At 42.1% G+C, this 19,804-nt stretch overlaps 1 non-coding gene across 1 annotated transcript; it reads left to right on the top strand.

The window, feature by feature from the left end:
* The first annotated feature begins 19,334 nt into the window (after window positions 1–19,334).
* TRNAQ-CUG (transfer RNA glutamine (anticodon CUG)) lies at window positions 19,335–19,406 on the top strand. Its single transcript has one exon. It is a non-coding gene; the product is annotated as a tRNA-Gln (tRNA).
* Window positions 19,407–19,804: the final 398 nt, after the last annotated feature.

Below are 19,804 nucleotides of genomic sequence, written 5' to 3'. Positions count from 1 at the left end.
GGTGGACATTAAGTAAAGCAGATTGCCCTCCATAATGTGCGCAGGCCTCATCCAACCAGTTGAAGGTTTTAATAGCACAAAGACTGACCTCCTCCAAGCAAGAAGACATTCTGCCAGCAGACTGCCTTTGGACTCAAACTACAACTGTTCCCTGAGTCTCCATCAGAATTTGGACTCATCAAACCTCTACAACTGCATCATCGTTTTCCTCAAAGTAATATATATTACATTTTATATATATGTATACACACACACACACACACACACACACACACACAACCCGTAGTGATTCTATGTCTGTGGAGAACCCTAATGAATACAGATTTTTGGTACCAAGAGGGGTTCTAGAGGAACAGAATCTTAAAAATGTATTTTGTTTCTGAGGTTTGTGGAATTGCCTCTCTAATCTGATTAGATTGAAAGACACTAATGACTGTATTTACAGTAGTAGACCAATTATAGTCCATGACATGATGTGGCAACAGATATGCAAAATATCACGACCAGATACTCCTACTCAAGCACTTATAAGAGGCATGAATCTGGGTGACAGTATCACCAGAGCATTTTTGTCAAACTAATGAGTATAGTGCGATTGGCTCAGTCCATCATCAAATAGAAGTGGTATATATGAGATTGGGTCCAAGTAGGCCCCAAAGGTACAAGTAAGTTCCATGAAGAAGTGGCACAAATGCCCAAGGTTCCCATTCCTGCTACACTACCTCCTCTCTCCCAGCCTGCATCTACAGTCTCATGGGGAGTTCCCTAAAATGGACAGAGAAGAAGAAGTCTGGGTCTTTGTTTACAGATGGTTTTGCATGATATGCAGGCGCCATCCAAAGGTGGACAGTTGAGGCACTACAGCTGCTTTGTGGGACATCCCTGAAGGAAAGTTTGAAGGGAACTCTTCCCAGTGGGCAGAACCTTGAGTAGTGTACGTGGTTGTTCATTTTGCTTGGAAGGAACATGATGGGAAAATTGGTGACAAGGAAGTCTGGTGAAGAGCTATGTGGATAGACCTCTCAAAATGAGTGAAATACACGAAGATGTTTGTGTCCCATGTGTATGTTGACCAAAAGATGACCTCAGCAGAAGAGGATTTTAAGAATCATGTGGATAGGATGACCCATTCTGTGAATATCAGCCTCAGGATATCTTTCCTCAGCCACTCTGTCATCAACCAATGTGCTTTTGAGCAAAGTGGCCATGGTGGCAGGGATGGAGGTTATGCAAAGTCTCAGCAACATGGGCTTCTACTCTCCAAGGTTGACCTGGCTACAGTTCCTGCTGAGTGCCCAATCTGCCAGCAACAGAGACCAACACTGAGTCCCCAATACAGACTCATTCCCCAGAGTGAGCAGCCAGCTACCTGTTGGCAGATTGATTACATTGGACCACTTCCATCATGGAAGGGGCAGTGTTTTGCTCTTACTGGAATACACACTTATCCTGAATATGGATTTGCCTTTCCGGCACACAACGCTTCTGCCAAAACTACCATCCATGGACTTACAGAATGCCTTATTCACCCTCATGGCATTTCACACAGCAGTGCTTTTTGTTATTTACTGAATTGTGTCCTCCCCCCCTCCCAAATTCATATGTTGACGCCTAACCCTCAATGTGACCGTGTTTGGAGATAGGGACTTGAAGGCGGTAACTAAGGTTATACTAGGTTGGCTGGGCCCTAATGCAATAGGACTGGTGTCTTTATGACAAGAGGAAGAGGCACCAGAGCTCTGTCTCCATGCACACAAAGGAAAGGCCATGTGAGCGCACAGAGAAAAGGCAGCCGTCAACAGGTCAGGAAGAGAGGCTTCACCAAAACCAACCCTGCTGCCACCTTGATCTTGGACTTCTAGCCTCCAGAACTGTGAGAAAATAAATTCTTATTCTTTCAGCCACCCAGTCTATGACATTTTGTTATGGCAGCCCAAGCAGGCTAGTACACTTCTGATCAAGGAACTGACTTCACAGAATATGAAGTGTGGCAATGAGCCTGTGCTCGTGGAATTCACTAGTCTCACCATGTTCACCACCATCCTGAAGCAGCTGACTGAAGATTCCACTGGAATGACCTATTGAAGACTCAGTTACAATGCCATCTGGGTTGCAATACCTTGCAGGGCTGGGCAAGATTCTCCAAGAGGTTGTGTATGCTCTGAACTAGCATCCAATATATAGTGCTCTTTCTCTCGTAGCCAGGGTTCACTGGTCCAGGAATCAAGGAGTGGAAATAGGAGTTGCACCACTCACCACAACTTCTAGTGACCCAGTAGCAAAACTTTTCCTTTCGTCCCCACAACTGTAGGCTCTACTGGCCTAGAGGTCTTAGTTCCAAAGAAAGGAGTGCTTCCACCAGGAGACATAATGATTCCATTGAACTGGAAATTAGAAGTGCCACGTGGCCACTTTGAGTTCCTCATGCCTCTAAATCAACAGGCAAAGAAGGGAGTTAGTGTGCGACTTGGCTGATTGATCCCGACTGTCAAAGAGAAGTTGAACTGCTGCTCCACAATGGAGTAAGGAGGAGTATGTCTGGAATACAGGAGATCTGTTAGGGTATCTCTTAGTATTACCATGCCCTGTGATTAAAGTCAATGGAAAACTACAACAACCCAATCCAATACAATGGCCCAGACCCTTCGGGAATGAAGTTTTGTGTCACCTCACCAGATAAAGAGCCGCAACCAACTGAAGTGCTTGCTGAGGGCAAAGTGAATACAGAATGGGCAGGTGGAAGATGATTATAAATACCAGCTACAACCACGGAGCCAGTTACAAAAACAAAGACTATAATTGTCGTGAGAATTTCTTCCTTCTTTCTTCCTTATAAAATATCTATTTTCTTTTGTCTCTTATTTCCTCATCATGTAACATAAGATGTATTGACTTTTTCTCATGGTATTTAAGTGTTGTTAACTTTACATCACAGTATTTAAGTTATAGGATATCAAGGAGAAGAGTAAACTTCACCCAAAATTACTCATCCTTGTCTGGGGAAAAGAGTTAGTGCTTTTTGGTTGTACGTAGGGTAGTTGTATCATGTTAGGCATCAGTATGACCATGTTATTGTCTTTACTTGGACATTAGTATGGTTTAGGAGATGCATATGGGTGTCAAATTGACAAGGGGTGACTTGTGATGGTTACTTTTATGTGTCAACTTGGCTGAGCCATGATGCCCAGATATTTGGTCAAAGATTTTTCTGGATGTCTCTCTGCACCGGAGGTGTTTTTTGGATGAGATTAACATTTAAATCAGTGAACTTTTGGTGAAGCAGGTTGTCCTCTATGATGTGAGTAGGCATCATCCAATCTATTTGTCTGAATAGAACAAGAAGACTGGCCTCCCCTAGCAAGAGGGAATTCTCCAGCACATTGCCTTCAGACTTCATCTGCACCATCAGCTGTGCTGGCTCTCCAGCCTGCTAGCCTACACTGCAGAATTTGGACTTCCCAACCTCCGCAATTGTATGAGTCAAATCTTTATTACATAGACAGATAGATAGGTCCCATCGGGTCTGTTTCTCTGGAGAATCCTGACTAATACACTCTCCTTCTCCCTCCCTCCCTTCCTCCCTCCCTCCCTCCCTCTCTCTCTCCCTCCCTTCCATCCTTCATTCCTTCTTCCTTCCTTCCTTCCTTTCTTCACCTTCTGGTATTCTCATTTCATGTATGTTAACACCTTTTGTAATTGTACCACAGTTCTTGGATGTTCTGTTCTTTTTTTTCATTCATTTTTTCTCTTCGTTTTTCATTTTGGGGAGTTTCTATTGATATATCTTCAGGCTCACTGATTCTTTCCTTGGTCATATCCACTGTACAGATTAGCCCAGCAAAGATGTTCTTCTCTTCTGTTTTTGATTGCTATCATTTCCTTTTGATTCTTTCTTAAAGTTTCCATCTCTCTGCTTACATTACCCACCTGTTCTTGTATGTTGTCCACTTTTTCCATCACAGCCCTTATCGTATTCATCATAGTTATTTTAAATTCCTGGTCTGATAATTCCAAGTCTCTTTCATGTCTGAGTCTGGTTCTGATGCTTGCCTTGACGCTTCCTACTGTTTTTCTTGCATTTTAGCATGCCCCGTAATTTTTTGTTGAAAGCTGGACATGATGTATTGGGTAAAAAGAACTGAGATATATAGGCCTTTCATGTGAGGTATTATGTTTATCTAGCTAGGAGTTAGCCTGTGTGCTATTGGTCATAGCTGTAGGTGCCAGAGACTAAAATTTCCTCTAGTGTCCTTGTTTTTGCCTTCCCTGTTGTCTTTGGGTTTCCTAGAGACTGCTTTAATAGAGTCTGAGCCTTGTCATTCTTTCCATTGCAATCCCGCGTTATTATACAGGAGCCCTAATGATATAGTGGTCAGATGTCGGGGAGGGGAAGTGTTCTGTAGCCCTGTTTGAGGTCTCGATCTTTTAATGGGCTTGTGCCCCTGGACTGTGACCTTCACAAGTGCTTCTCAGGCTTTTTTCCCCCTAGGTTAAACAGACTGGTTAGAGGGGGCTGGAATTGAGTATTTCCTCTCTCCCACATTGGTTAGGCTCTGGTAAACTACTTTTCCTTGAGGGCATGCCTCCAAGAAGGACAGAATGCACTGGACATATTTGTAAATGGTTACTCCCACGCCCCCCCTCCAGCAGCACAAGGGAATATTTCTCTGATCCTTACCCTGACTGCCTGTTGAGGCACCTAGAGATAAAACTCATGAAAGTATGGGACCCTCACTAAAGCTGGGCCCCAAAGAGTTTTTATCTCTCAAGCCAGTCCCACTCAGCTCCAGCACAAGTGGTAAATTAACTTTTAATTATTGTGACCCACTGCTGCTGGCTCCAGTGATGTGGTTTCTGGTCCAGGCACTTTGTGATTCTCTGTATTTCCCTGTCTCTTCAGTTTGGGGGTGTTGGCATGTCCTGTGACCTCAATTCTATGTTGGAACTAAGAAGAGTTGCTGATTTTCAGTTTGTTCAGCTCTTTCTTGTTGTGAGGATGGTAATGATGAGTTTTAAGCTCTTTACACATCTTTTGGAATTCCTGGGTCATTTCTATTTTCTAAACTGTCCATATATATCACACAAATCTTAAGTTTTATTTTAATTTTTTCTAGACCCCTCACATGGAGTTCTCCATCCTCCTCACATCTCTGATTGCTCTCTAAGCTAACTGCATACCTGTCATCCTGGGGTGTCCTTCTCTCTTGTATTATTTTGAATCTCCTGTTTCTTAGATGTCATATCTTCTTTTTTCTTGGTTTTTGCTCTCATTTTACTCTAAGTAAACATCTGTAATATGCCCTCACACGTTTGACAGTTTTGCTGTGGCTAAAATTGTAACTTAAAAGTAATTTTCCTAGGTTTTTTCCCCAAGCATTAATGTTACCAAGTATTTCAATGACATTCTGAGACCTAACCTTTTCTATGGAGCCTTTTTTTTTTCTCTAGCAGCTGTTAGAATCTTTTCTTTCTGCCTGGAGTTCTGACAGTCCTATCTGACGTATCTTACTGTGCTTCCTTTCTCCTGCTTTGGTTGGGCTTACCATCAGCCTTTCAATAAGAGACCGTATGTCTTTAAGATGTAGGGTATTTTCTTATCATGATTTTTGCATAATTTCTTCTTTTTTGTTTTCTCAGCAGGTGAGGGAAACAGTTTCCATTGGTAGTGGTTTATTATACCCTCTTCACAAGAGACCATGTTTTTTTAATGAGAAATGTTCATTTGCTGTCCTATGGAAATCATTATCAGATACCAAATTATAAAATATGCACACAGAGTAACAGCCCAAACTCTGACGAGACACCAAAGGAGGGATTCTCATGGAGAAGCTCATTTTCACCCTCGCTCCATAATTTTCCAAGAGTTATTTCCAGAAATGTTAACCAATCCCAATACTCTGCTAAAAGAAAGGTGTCATATTTTGCTTTATACAACAAGTTTCATGATTTTTCTCTCTCACACTCTTGAGTCCTTGGAACTTGCTGAAATCAGGACACTTGTGCAGGCAGGAGAAAGTGGAGTGTGTTTCCTGCCTTTCAAGAGATTTTTTGAAGAGGTTTTTTTATTCAGAGTTTTCAGGCACCATCTGTCAGTGCACATTGCAAAATGGAATCTATGATATCACTGCCTTCCCTGACTGAAAATTAGCTCTTAATGTGCTAGCCTTTAAGGAATAACATCACTAGAGGAGCAGTAAAACAATGTGGGACTTTTCTGGCACCTGCAGCCTCTGCGTATGCCAGAAGATAAAATACCTAAAACAACAGATCAAGTCACCCAGCATCTCTAACTCCTAAAATTCAGTTTGAGTGGACATAACCCTTTGGTTTTATTGATTTGCTGCAGTGTGAAGAGCTTATTCTAGATATGAATCAGTTTTTCTTTTACATGCTACATGTACTTTCTCCAATTTTGTACTTTCCTTGTAATTGGGTATCCAGTTTTATACGTGCATAGACTCATTTTTCATTTTCAATTTTGTCAAATATTTTTCTTAAAAAGTCTCACCCACAATTTGTTTATGAGTATGTGTCAAAGGTTTATTTCAAGCCTACCTCAAGAGAAGAAGTTTATACCTAAGCCAATTCAATTATTTCTGTCTTGATAGATAGAGACTACGAAAATATTTGTTGCTAATAATCATTAAACTGAATACAGAAGAAGAATGTCTGGGCAAAGACAATTACATTTCTTGTGAAAATGCTTCACGGTTATTTGGTTCCATCCAAAATTAGTAATCAACTGAGCAGGGCTTCCAGAAGGAACACTTAAACTTATCGCATTGTATCAGCATTTTATCCAGAATGCTGATGTATTCCCAGAAGAGGTAGACAATTACACAAGATCACAAAAGTTCTTTCCCAGCTTAGATTTAATACGATTTTCTATCTCAATATTATCCTTTATTTATGTCTAATACTTAAATACTTTGAGTACATATTTACTTTACTTACTATGCATTAATGTTTTATTGCAAATGACAACAAACCAAATACTAATCATCTCAAGCCAAGAAATGGAATTTATTGGTTGTCAGGATAATCATCTAAGAGGCAGAAGTGAGTAGAAGAGATTCCTGGGTGTCCTTTCTGGGAAGTGTTGGGCATTGTTTAGTGCAGAGTTCAGCAAACTTGTTTGTAGGGGCCAGATAGTGAATAGTGCAGGCTTGTGGGCTGAGACAAAATCAAGGATACTATGCAAGTCTTCACATAGCAAAAGAGAAAACACATTTCCATATAGTTTTTATTGACAAAATTCAAAATTAATCCTAAAAACCGAGTCCTTTGCAAGGAGAACCTGGCACTGCCCCACTTGCCTGGGATCCCAGGAACCACCCTCTCTTACTTTGCCACAGGCCATTGCCTCCCTGCTTTCTCCAAAAAGGGAGCCCCACACGAAAGGCCCAGTGCTGTGCAGGACAGTGACGTGCCTAGAAGCTTGCCAAGTCCACCAGCCCCAGTCCCAGAGCGAGTTGCCTCCTCCCAGCGCACCTCAGAACTGCCCTGGAGATGCTCCTTTGCAAGGCGCCCACGTGTGGACAGAAAGTTGCCCGACGGGGAGTGGACCAGGTTGCCTGGAGGAGGTGGGAGGGGAGGCATCCAGGGTGGCAAGAGGCCAACCACCCAGACCCAGGCATCTCCAGCCTCCAAAAGGATTCAGGCAGATACAGAAACAGAGATGGCTGGAGGGAGAACACTTTCAAGCATGGTTCCTGGGGCCCTCAACTGGATTCTGGAATTTCTCCCTACAACCTGCTGTACCTGTATTTTCCCGCCTTATATGATATCAACTCTGCCCTTCCACACGCTTAGGCCCACAAATCCTAGTGTTTTCCTTGACTGCTGGTCTTTCTCTCACACTCTACATCCAATTAGTCAGGAATTCCTCTCTTCCTGGACCCTCAGGTGCCCACTCTGATCTGTGCAATCTCTTTTTCGTACTCTCTGAACTTGGGTAAATAATTCTGATAAAGGCAAGATGAACCCAACCCAGGACCCTGGATTCACTCAGACTTTAGAGTTTGACAGTCTTAATCGCAGGATCATTGGGTTGGGCCACCTCTGCACCTTTTCTTTGGCTCAAAATCAGCCTTTCCAGGCCTATCCTCTAGGGCCACGTAGAGCGCTGGGGAAGATTCGCTAGGCAGGGCTGCTCTTGATCCTTGCGGAGATGTCAGGCAATGTTCCTAAATCCCCAAAAATCTAATTTGTCTTTTCTGGACAAAAAGGTCCTTAGGTTTCTCCCTGCAATAATCAGTGCCAGAACTGAAAGAAATCATCTAAGAGCGTTAGTCCTTTGCTCAAACACACTTTTCTAGAAATCGCATGACGACAATTTTCCCTGGAATCACAACCCACTTACGAGCAGCATTTTTGTTGGCTATAATCTTCCTATTGCCATTTATTACCTGTGTGACCTACACTCTTTTCCATATGGCCATGCTTTCCAGCTCAAGTGTGCTTTTCTAATCATAGAACTAGCAATAGCAGCAGCCTTGCTGACACTTTTTGCTAACACTTGGACCCATCACCAGGCAAATGTCATAGCACTTGACAGGTAAAGGATCAAAGGACTGTCTCTGTTGCTTGGTGTTATGGACTGAATTGTGTCTCCCTCAAAATTCTTATGATGAAGCCCTAATCCTCACTGTGACTTTATGTGGAAGTAGGGCCTTTAAGGAGGTGCTTATGGCTCAGTGAGGTAATAAGGATGGGGCCCTAATCCAATAAGACTGGTGTCCATGTAAGAAGAGGAAGAGACACCAGCGATCTCTCTCTATACACAGAGAAAAGGCTCTGTGAGGATACTGCAAGACGTCAAACTTCTCTAAATGCCAGAGAGGCCTCACCGGAAACCAACTCTACCAGCACCTTGATCTTGGACTTCTGGCCTACAGAACTGTGAGCAAATAAATGTCTATTGTTTAAGCCACCCAATCTGTGGTGTCTTGTCATGGCAGCCCAAGTAGACAAATATACTTGGTAACTGGGCTGCATTCACCTCATTTGGCTACATAAGGGGAAGTTAAAATACCTTTTGGAGGAAGCACTATCAAATTTAATGGTATGAACATGTGTCTTTTGCACTGATATTGCCTTCCTTAGTTACATGTATATTTAAGCTTGGGCCTGGGACCACGAGATCAGGCAACATGAAAAAAATTGGAAAGCAGGAAAGATAAAAGGTTGCATAATTGCATCCTCTCCTCCCCTTCAGATCTTAGCAACTTTTTCAGTGGAGTCTGCACACTATGTACCCTTAGACTCCATCTGAGTACACAATCATTTAAACAATGAAGCCAATTTTTCCCATTTTCGCCACCACGTGCTTAGAGAAACAATTATTTCAACTACCCAGTCCCACTTGCATTGAGACCACTGTTTTGAAGATGATAAAGATGTGGTATGTCCATGTAATATTATGTTTCTTTGTCTTTTCTCCATGCCCAAAGTGTCCTCTTCACTCTGCTGGTCTGCATTTGGCCACAAACTGGAATCCCAGCAAATCCTAACTGCTTCTGGAAAATCTGACCTAATATAACCACAGTCTCCAACTGGTACAAAGATTATGGTGTGGTAATTAAGGAGAAAGAGCCCCATTACAAAAACTCAACTAGAGCTGTGGATGATTATTGTAAGTGTCAACTGGCCTGTACCAAGGTTTCTCTTCAGCACTAAGTGTATAGGCCTAGGCTAATTGATAAAGATCTTCAAGGTGCTCTTTGTCCCCACCTAATGGCTTCCTAAGAAGTTGTCATCAGGGGGCCGGCCCGGTGGCGCAACAGTTCAGTGTGCGTGCTTGGCTTTGGCAGCCTGGGGTTCGCAGGTTCGGATCCCAGGCATGCACCAACGCACCACTTGTCAAGCCTTGCTGTGGCAGGTGTCCCACGTATAAGATAGAGGAAGATGTTAGCCCAGGGCCAATCTTCCTCAGCAAAAAAGAGAAGGACTGGCACTGGATGTTCGCTCAGAGCTAGTCTTCCTCACAAAAAAAAAAAATAAGCTGTCATCAGCTAAAGGGATTTATGTGGTGTACTCACGGGGAATTAGTCCCAAAGTAGATGAAAAGATAAGGATTCTATAAAACAGAAGTGTAATTCTACATGTGCTTAAGATATAGAAAGTTATAAGGAAAAGTCGTTTCCACTCTTACAAGATAAAAGCTGGACGATCTACAAAATCATACCCGTTTTGAGCCCACCAGAGAGCAGAGGTTGCAAGGCCACTGGGTAAACTGAAGTCCAAAGGATGAAAACTCCCTCCAAGGAGGGACATATGCATGAACCATTTTATCTTTGGCAGATAATGGAAGGGGAAGATGGCAGCCATGTAAGTTGTTAAGGAGAAAATAACTGAAATTTTAACCATTTCTTAAAGACCAACTGTGGGCTATCCTGACAGTTCACAATCTCTGAGAGGCCCAGATACCCGGCAGGTTTTTGCCCATTTGCCAGGTCTTCTCCTCAGGCCTCCACCAAGAGTTCACAAAAAAAGGTGGGGGGGGGGCAGGGCAAGAGACTCCCTTGAGGCTGCCTCAGTGGTGCAGGCATGCAGATCGTGATCAGCCACCACTGTGTTAGAGGTACAAAACCTGATCACTTCTCCCATATGACATGAAAGTCATCTACCGTTGACATTGGATCAAGAAGCCCTGCCAAGCCTTGGTCCCAGGTATAGGTCAGCTGCTGCTAGGGCAGGGTTAGAAGCAAAAGCTGTCTACCACTGGATAAGGAGCAGGAGACTTGCTCTTGCCCAAGTCTTCCCATCAGTGAAAGGCGGAGGTCCATTACCACAAGAAGGAGGTCACAGCGACACTGGGGTTCAGGTACACATGTCCTTAGGTTTGATACACGGTGCCTGCCTAAGACTGAGGCTAAAACAGGAGAACGGAACCCTCCCTTTCCTCCATGAGCCTTGGACTGAGAAACAAGCAAAAGCAGTCAAATCTACTTCTAGAGGAGAGGCAAGAGTGCAGCAAGAAACCCCTCTATGATGCAGGCATATTGGAGCTGAGAATGGGGCAGAAATACTCAGAAAAAGCCCTGTGGCACCCCACATCTCACACTCAGCACACAGTGATAGCAATACACTGATGAAGGAACTAGAAGCCTGTGGTGCACAGCAGCTAACTAGAGCAACAATAAAATCCAACGCCAGTTCAACTACTTGCTTGATTGACTCAAACACCTATACTAGTGGCCTGACAGAAGAACAGGCATCATTACTTACAGGTATAAATAGTGTTAACATAACTCTCAATTGTCCTTTTTCCACACAGTGTCTAGCATTCAATAAAACCTTTTAGGGGCCGGCCAGGTGGCATAGTGGTTAAGTTCACATGCTCTGCTTCAGCGGCCTGGGGTTTGCAGGTTCAGATGCCTGGCGCAGACCTATGCACCGCTTATCAAGCCATGCTGTGGCAGGTGTCCCACATATAAAGTAGAGGAAGATGGGCACAGATGTTAGCCCAGGGCCAATCTTCCTCAGCAAAAAGAGGAGGATTGGCACAGATGTTAGTTCAGGGTTAATCTTCCTCACCAAAACAAACAAACAAACAAAACCTTATAACACACACACACGTACATGCAGAAATTACTATTGTCATGAAATAAAGCAGTCATAAGAATGAGATGTCTAGAAATTGTACAGGTATTTTAAAATACTATAAATTAATATATTTAAGAATCTAATGCTGTTGTTCTTAACCAGGGTGATCGTGCTCTCCAGCTGGACATTTGGCAATGTCTAGAGACATTTTCAATTGTCATGACCAGAGGGAGTGCTACTGGCATCTAGTAGGTAGACTCCAAGGATGCTGCAAAACATCCTATAATGCACAGGACAGTCCCCAGCAACAAAGAATTGTCCCATCCAGAATGCCAAAAATGCCACCGACTATAAACGCTGATGGAGTGGAAAAGGTGGACTACATGCATGAACAGATGAAGAATTTCATCAGAGATATGGAAAATATTAAAAGAAGCAAATGCTAGTAATATTTTTTAATGGCTTTTGAGATGAAAAACTTCTTCACTGGACTTACCCACAGACTGGACATGGCAGAGGAAAGAATCAGTTACCCTGAAAATAGGTCAACAAAAATTGACCAAACTAAGATGCAAGGGAAAAAAATTAGTCACCAAAAAAATAGAGAGTGCAAAAGATGTTGACCAATATTATATGGTTCCACATTTGTATAATTGGAGTTTCAGAAAGAAAATGGGACAGAAGAAATATTTGAAGAATTCCCCAGAATTAATGAAAGACCAAAAAAAAAAAATCCCACATCTAGAAAGCACAAAGAACCCAAAGCACGAAAATAAAAGGAAAACACACTGAGACATGTCCTAATAAAGCTGCTGAACACCAAAGAAAAATAGAAAATCTTGAAGACAGTCAGAGACAAGGAAACACGTAGCTGAACAAAAATAAGATAGACTACACACTTCTCATCTAAAACTATGCAATCCAGAAGATATTGGAGCAATATTGTGAAAATACTGAACAGAAAAATATTGTCAACCCAGAACTCTATACCTAGTGATAATATCTTTCATAAATGAGGAAGAAACAAAAACTTTTCAGACAAACATAAGCTGAAGAAATACACTTCCATCAGACCTCCATCATGAGAAATGCTATCAAAAGTTCATCAGCCAGAAGGAACATGATACCAGATAGCAGTATGGATTTACCCAAGGAAATGATGAGCACAAGAAATGGTAAACATAAAAAGTGCATAAACATAAAAGGCATTTTTTCTTAATTTTAATCTCTTTAAAAACAATTGACTGGATAAAGCAAAAAAAAATTTAAAGTATAATGTGGGATTTATACTGCACGTAAAAATGAAATGCATGACGACAACAACAGCAAAAAGGATGAGAGGGAGAAAATGGAAGCATTCTGTTGTAAAATTCTTACCCTGCACAGAGACAAAGAAGGACATTACTTCGTGATACAGGGATCATTTTTCAAGAAGATATAACCATTCGAAGTAGGTATCTAACCCAATAACAGAGCTTCAGATTATATAAAGCAAAAAATTAATAGAACAGAAAGAAGAAACAGGTAAGCCCAAAATTATGAGTGGAGACATCAATGCTCCTCCTATCTCAGTAATGAATAGAACAAGTAATCCAAAAAGTCAGGAAGCACGTAGAAGACCTGAATAACGCCGTCAACCAGCTTGACTTATGGAATGCTCCATCAGCTACAACAGAATACAATTTGCATGTGAACCATTTACCAAGATAGACCATACTCTGAGCTGTCAATAAAAATTTCAAAAATTTTAAAAGGATTGAAATCGTGCAAAGTATGTTCTCTGACAACAAGGAAATAACCAGAAACCAATGACAAAAAGGCTTTAGAAAATCTTCAAATCTGTGTAAATTAAACAACACCGTCTTTAATAACTGTGGTCAAAAAAGAATTTCCCTTGTGGTTTACAAGGAAAATTTTAAAATATTTTGAAGTGAATGAAAAAGAAAGCAAAAACTAGCCCAATTTTTCTGATACATTCCCTAGCAGTCTTAGAGGAAAATTAAAGCACAAAGTGCTTCTATTGAGGAATGAGAGGAAGAAGAAGGTCTCCAATCAAGGATCTAGGTGTCCACTCTAGGAGACTGGAAAAAGAAGAGCAAATTAAATCTAAAGCAAGCAGAACAAAATAATAACATGAGAGCAGAAAAAATTGAACTAGAACATCGAAACATGATGACGATAAAATTAAAAGCCTACTCTTTGAAGAGATCAATGACATTGGTCAACATCTAGCTAGACTTATCAAGAAAAAAAGAGAAACAGTACAAATAATCAACACCATGAGTGAAAGAGGGTACATTAATAGAGATCCTACAGAACTGCATCGGCCAATACAGTAACCAGCAGCCACGTATGACTAAGAAGCACTTGAAATGTGGTGAATCTGAGTTGAAATGTGCTGCAAGTGTGAAATACACACCAAATTTTGAAGAGCTAACATGAAAAAAAAAAGGAAAATATCTCATTGATAATTTTTATATTGATTACATGCTAGAATGATAATATTTTAGATGTATTGGGTTAAATAAACTATATCATTAGTTAGCTTCATCTGGATTTTAAAAGAGTTTCAGTGTAGCTGCTAGAAAAAATATACGTGGCTCACATTATATTTATATTGGACAGAGATGCTGTAGACCTTAAAAGAATAATACTGGAATATCATAAACAACTTTATGCCAGTAAAATCAATAACATGACAGATAAATTTGTTGAAAGACATAAACTACTGAAGCTCACTCAAGAAGAAATAGGAAACAAAAATAGTCCTATATTTATTAAAGAAATTGAATTTTCTGTTAAAAACCTTCCCAGAAAGAAAATTCCAGGCCCAGATTATTTCACTGGTGAAATCTATCAAACATTCAGGGAATAAATAATAACAATTCTATGCAAACTCTTCCAAAACTAGAAGAGGAAGAAATACTTTCAAATTCATTCTTTGAGGCCAGCATTCTGCTGATGCCACACGCAGACAAGGTATTACAAGAAAAGAAAATACAGACCAATATACCTCGGAAACATAGATGCAAAAATTATAAACAAAATCTTAGCAAATTGAATCCAACAATATATAGAAAGGATAATGCTCATTCGTAAGTGGAGTTTATCTCAAGGATGCAAGATTGTTTTAATATTTAAAAATCAATTTTATTGATTGACATACTGACAAACTAAAAATACATGCATATGATATATATTAACTATGTTTCACATATATAATATATATACATAATCATCTCAACAAATACAGAAGAAGCAGTTGACAAGTTACAACATCCATTTCTAATGAAAGTTTTCAGCAAACTAGGACGAGAAGGGAAATTCCTCAGCCTGATAAAGGACATCTACAAAATACCTACAGTTAATATTTTACTTAATGGTAAAAGACTAAATGCTTTCTATCTAAGATTAGGAGGAACACAGGGATGTCTACTCTCACTACTTTTAATCAACATTTTACTGGAAGTTCTGGCCAGTGCAATCAGGCAGGAAACAAGAAATAAAAGGCATCTAGATTGGAAAGGAAGAAGTAAAACCGCCTTAATTCACAGACAACCTGATCATCTATGCAGACCATCCAATGGAATGTACAAAACAAAAATCTACTACAACTAGTAACTTGTTTCAGCAAGGCTGCAGGATACACAATCAATATACAAAAATTAATTGTACTTCTATATGTTAGTAACAAACAATCAGAAAATGGAATTTTTTTAAATGCCAGTTACAACAGAATCAATATATGTGAAAAACCTATGTGCTGAAAACTACAAAACATTGCCGAGGGAAATTAAAGAAGACTTAAATAAATGGAGAGACATCCTTTGCTCACGGTCCAGAAGACTCGATATTATTAAGATGTCAATTCTCCTCAAATTGATCTATAGATTCAATGAAATCCCAAGCAAAATTCCAGAAAAATTGTTTGTAAAAATTGACAAATTGATTCTAAAATTCATATGGAAATGCAAAGGACTTATAATAGGAAAACAACTTTGACCAGGGAGAACACATTTTGAAGGCTAACACGACCGAATTTCAAGACTTATAAAGCTACAATAATCAAGAAAATGTGATGTTTGCATCAAAATGGACAAATGGATCACCGGAAAAGAATAGAGTGTCCAGAAATAGACCCACATGTATATGGACAACTGATTTTTGAGAAAGGTGCATAGGCAATTCAGTAGAGAAAGGATAGTCTTTAGAGCAAATGGTGCTGAAACTATCTATCTATCTATCTATCTATCTATCTATCTATCTATCATCTATCTATCTACCTATCTACCTACCTACCTATCCATCCATCTACCTATGTGTCTATCTATAAAAAGAACTTTGATCCGTATCTCTCAATATATACAAAAACTAACTCAAGATGGATCAGAAACCTAAAAATATAAACTCTAAGATTATAAAACTTCTAGAAGAAAGCATAGGAGAAAAATCTTTTTTAACTCCTACACCAAAAACATGATCTATACAAGAACAAATCAGTAAACTGGACTTCATCAAAACTAAAAACTTCTGTTCTTTAAGAGACATTATTAACAGAATGAAAAGACAAGCCACAGACTGGGAGAAAAGATTTTCAAAGCATGTATCTGACAAAAGACTTGTATCCAAAATATATTTTTTAAAAACTCTTAAAACTCTGTAATAAGAAAAAAAAACCCCACAATGTTTAAAAATGAGCAAAAGATTTCAGCAAACACTTCACAAAGTAGATAGACATGTGCCACATAAGCACTTGTAAAGGCACTCAACATCATTAGTCATTAGGGAACTGAGAATTAAAACTGCAGTGAAATGCCACTACAAACCTACTAGAATGGCTGACATTTAAAAGATCGACCATACTGAGTGTTGACGACGCTGTCGATGAACTAGAACTTCCAAACCCTACTAATGGGAATGTAGAATGGCATAACCACCTTGGATAACAGTTTGGCAGTTTCTTTAAAAGTTAATCATACACCTAACATGATGGCTGGACTCCAGCCATTCCACTCCTGGATGGAGAAAAGAAAGCATATGTCCATACTAAGACGTGTACATGGATATTTATAGCAGCTTTATTTTTAATAGCCCAAAACCGAAAACAACCCAAATGCCCATCAACAAGTGAAGGGATAAACAAATTGTAGTACAGCCATCCACTGGAATTCTAGCAATTAAAAGGAATGAAGTGTTATTGATACATGCAACGAAATGAACGAATTTCCAAATAATTGTGCTGAGTGAAATAAGCCAAATAATGAAGTACATAATGTATTGTTTCATTTATATAAAACCATTAAGATTATAAACTAATCTATAGTGACAGAAAGCAGATCAGTGGTAACCTGGGGAGAAGAGGAAGGGACTACAAAGGGGCACAAGGTAGCTTCTGGGGGTGATGGACATGCTCACCGTCTTGATGGTGGTGATGGCTTCACTGGTGTATATATTTGTCAAAACCTATGAAAAAATACATTTTTAATATGTGCAGTCCATAGTGCGCTTATTACACCTCAACAAGTAATTTATTTTAAGGAATAGGAAACAGATCGGGGTGGGAGAATGCTTCCCCTGAAAAATGTCCTTTCCTTTCTGCTTCCTCCTACTTGCCTTCCGGCTACAGGATGTTTTTCTCTGTGCATGTTTGGTTGTCTTTGGACCTGACCTTGTCTGGAGTCCCGGTACCTGCAGCTTCTGGCTCTGCGCGGATCCCTGTGCGCCGTTCCCGAGGTGGCCACGAGGAGGCGACGTGGTCCCGCCCGAGAATGGTCGCCTTTTCCTTACTTGAGTTGGCAGAAGGGAAGGACGTCACCCGAATTACATTTCCCCAAACTTTGCACGTCAAAAGCGAGTGGTGCTGGAACAGAGTCACTGCCGCCTCGGGGGCGTCCTGGGTCATCCTAAGGCCCGCGCTGCCCAGACTCCGAGGAGCAGGCTGTGGACGCTCAGCCGCCCCACTTTGGGAGGACGGGAAGGCTGGGGAAAGGGGACGAGAAGAAAGAGAGCGGGGAAGGTGGAGAGGAGACGAGAGAGGGGTGTGCAATGGAATGGGAGGAGGACTACAGCGGGCGAAGGAGGGAGAGGGAAGAGGAGGAGGAGGAGCGGGAAGAGGAGGAGGAGTTGTTACATTCCCGGGGTAGTTCTGTTCACTGGCCCCCCTCACTCCAGCTCCCACCACCACCACCGCATCCCCACCTCTCCCCTTGGGCTCTCAGGCTCAAGGCGCTTTCGCCCCTCAAGGACAGTCTCTCCACCCATCCTAGTTCTGACCTCAGTCGATTCTCTCCCTGCCCCTTGTCACAGCCCGGTTCTCCAGGTTTCCTGGCCTGTTCCTCCTGTGTTCTCACAACATCCTTTCAGACAGATTCCTTTTCTTCTTAATTCGGCCAGAGTCCATATCTGTTCCTTGCAGTCATGAACCTCGACTGAGCTTCAAGTTCTCCCCGAGGATGCTTTGTGTTGTTTGTTACCGCTCATCTTCTTGGTTTCCCAGGAGGAAGTTTCACCGCCTCCCCAAACTTTGAGGAGAACGACTTCCTTTCCATAACACGGGTAGCCCCTCTGCCTCCTTCCTCCTTGATTCAACCCTCATCCAGTCTCTTGGGACAAAAGACCTCTTCCAGCGACACTGGGCGTCTTTCTGACTCTGTTTTTTAGCCAGCAGCGTCTTTCTTCTTTTTTTTCTTTTTTTCCTGTTAATGCTGATTTTCCAGTTCTGTGTATTGGATAAGGGAGGAGGTGGCTTTGGGACACAATGAAGAAGTAAAGGAGAAATGAAATACACAGATTATGATTTTGAGACATAATATGAATTTATATCTATTATACATGGAACTATTTAGTGTGGTGGTATTTTGTGTACATAAATACAGCGTACACTGTTAAGACAACTTGGGTACACATACCCTAAGACACAGCAATGAGTGGTCTTGGTACCCCGACATGTGTACATTTTTTTAAATCCGTGCAATTTCCGGGTCATAATATGTTGAGAGTTGGAATGGAATTGACTTGGCCAAGCTCTCAGAAAACAGTCTGTGGCTGTGTAACTGTCAGAGCCCTGCCTTGTGGCCTCCACAGCATGTCGTTGATTTTGAGTTGCTACAGGTGAGTATGGTCTGGCTTCTCTGAGTGTTTGATATGAACGTTAAACATGCTTGATTATCTTGTATAGTAAATCTAACAAATTTATGTTTGCTGTAAGAAAAAATTACAACAAAAACCTCCAGAGGTGTACAAAGAAGAAAAGGAAATTTCCCCTGCCTCCCAATCCCGCTCCACGGCTGACACACCAGTATACATGTAGAATGTGTAGTAGGTGGTGGTGGCTTTGGGATGTGATGGGTGCTATGTGGCCAAGGGACCCAGGAAGTCACAAGTCCTGCCCTGAGGACTTCCCTGCCCTCATCTGCCCTCTCTGGGCAATGGGAAAAGTGTGAAGGCAACGAAAAGGAACGTAAGGCTATTATTTGCAGAAATTTCAGCTCAGGACAGGAGGCTGGTAAACTGAGGCAGAATATGTGGTTTATGAGGGAGGCTTCAAGGGCTCTTCCCTGGCCCTAAGCGCAAGAGTGGATTTGACATCATTTTCTGAGGTGACAGGAAGTCAATCCAAGGAGAGGGGCCGAGAGGAAGCAAGACGGTCGACCACCCACGCAGGTCAACCGTACTCGTCTCGTCCGATGAGTAGAAGAAATGTCTTGGGATTGTCGGCAGGAACTAGGGACATTGAATGAGCGCTGATCCACCCACTGTGGGGAGCCGCAAGGGGCGGTCCCCGTGCGGGTTCCATGGTGTAATGGTGAGCACTCTGGACTCTGAATCCAGCGATCCGAGTTCAAATCTCGGTGGGACCTTGGCCTTCCCTTTAGGACGACGGCCGTTTTTTACTCCTCAAACGAGGTGTGGCGCCCCCCTCGCGTCCTGCTGTCGGGAGAGGAAGGGTCTGGTCCCGGGAAGGCAGCCCCGCGGCCCCGCGCTGCTCCGGTCGCGCCTCCCTCCTGCTCCCGCCGCCGGCCGCGCCTCGCCTCCGTGTCCCCCGCGCTCTCCCGTCTCCTCCTCGGGAGTCGGGGACCTGGACACCGGGTTCTGCGAAGGGCCGGGTCCACAGGGACAGGGCAGGCGTATCGGGTGACCGAGGCTGCGGTGCCCCCGCTGGCCCCGTGCAGCTCTGCACGGCGCTGGGCCTCGGGGGCCCCGGCCCCGCCGCCAAGGGGCCCGGCGACCGAGCCAGTGCCACCCCCTCCTGGGGGTC

Source organism: Diceros bicornis, chromosome 4 (assembly GCF_020826845.1).
Source record: "Diceros bicornis minor isolate mBicDic1 chromosome 4, mDicBic1.mat.cur, whole genome shotgun sequence".
Lineage (NCBI taxonomy): Eukaryota > Metazoa > Chordata > Mammalia > Perissodactyla > Rhinocerotidae > Diceros > Diceros bicornis.
The sequence above is the reverse complement of the archived record's forward strand: the minus strand, read 5'-3'. Positions and strand labels throughout refer to the sequence as shown.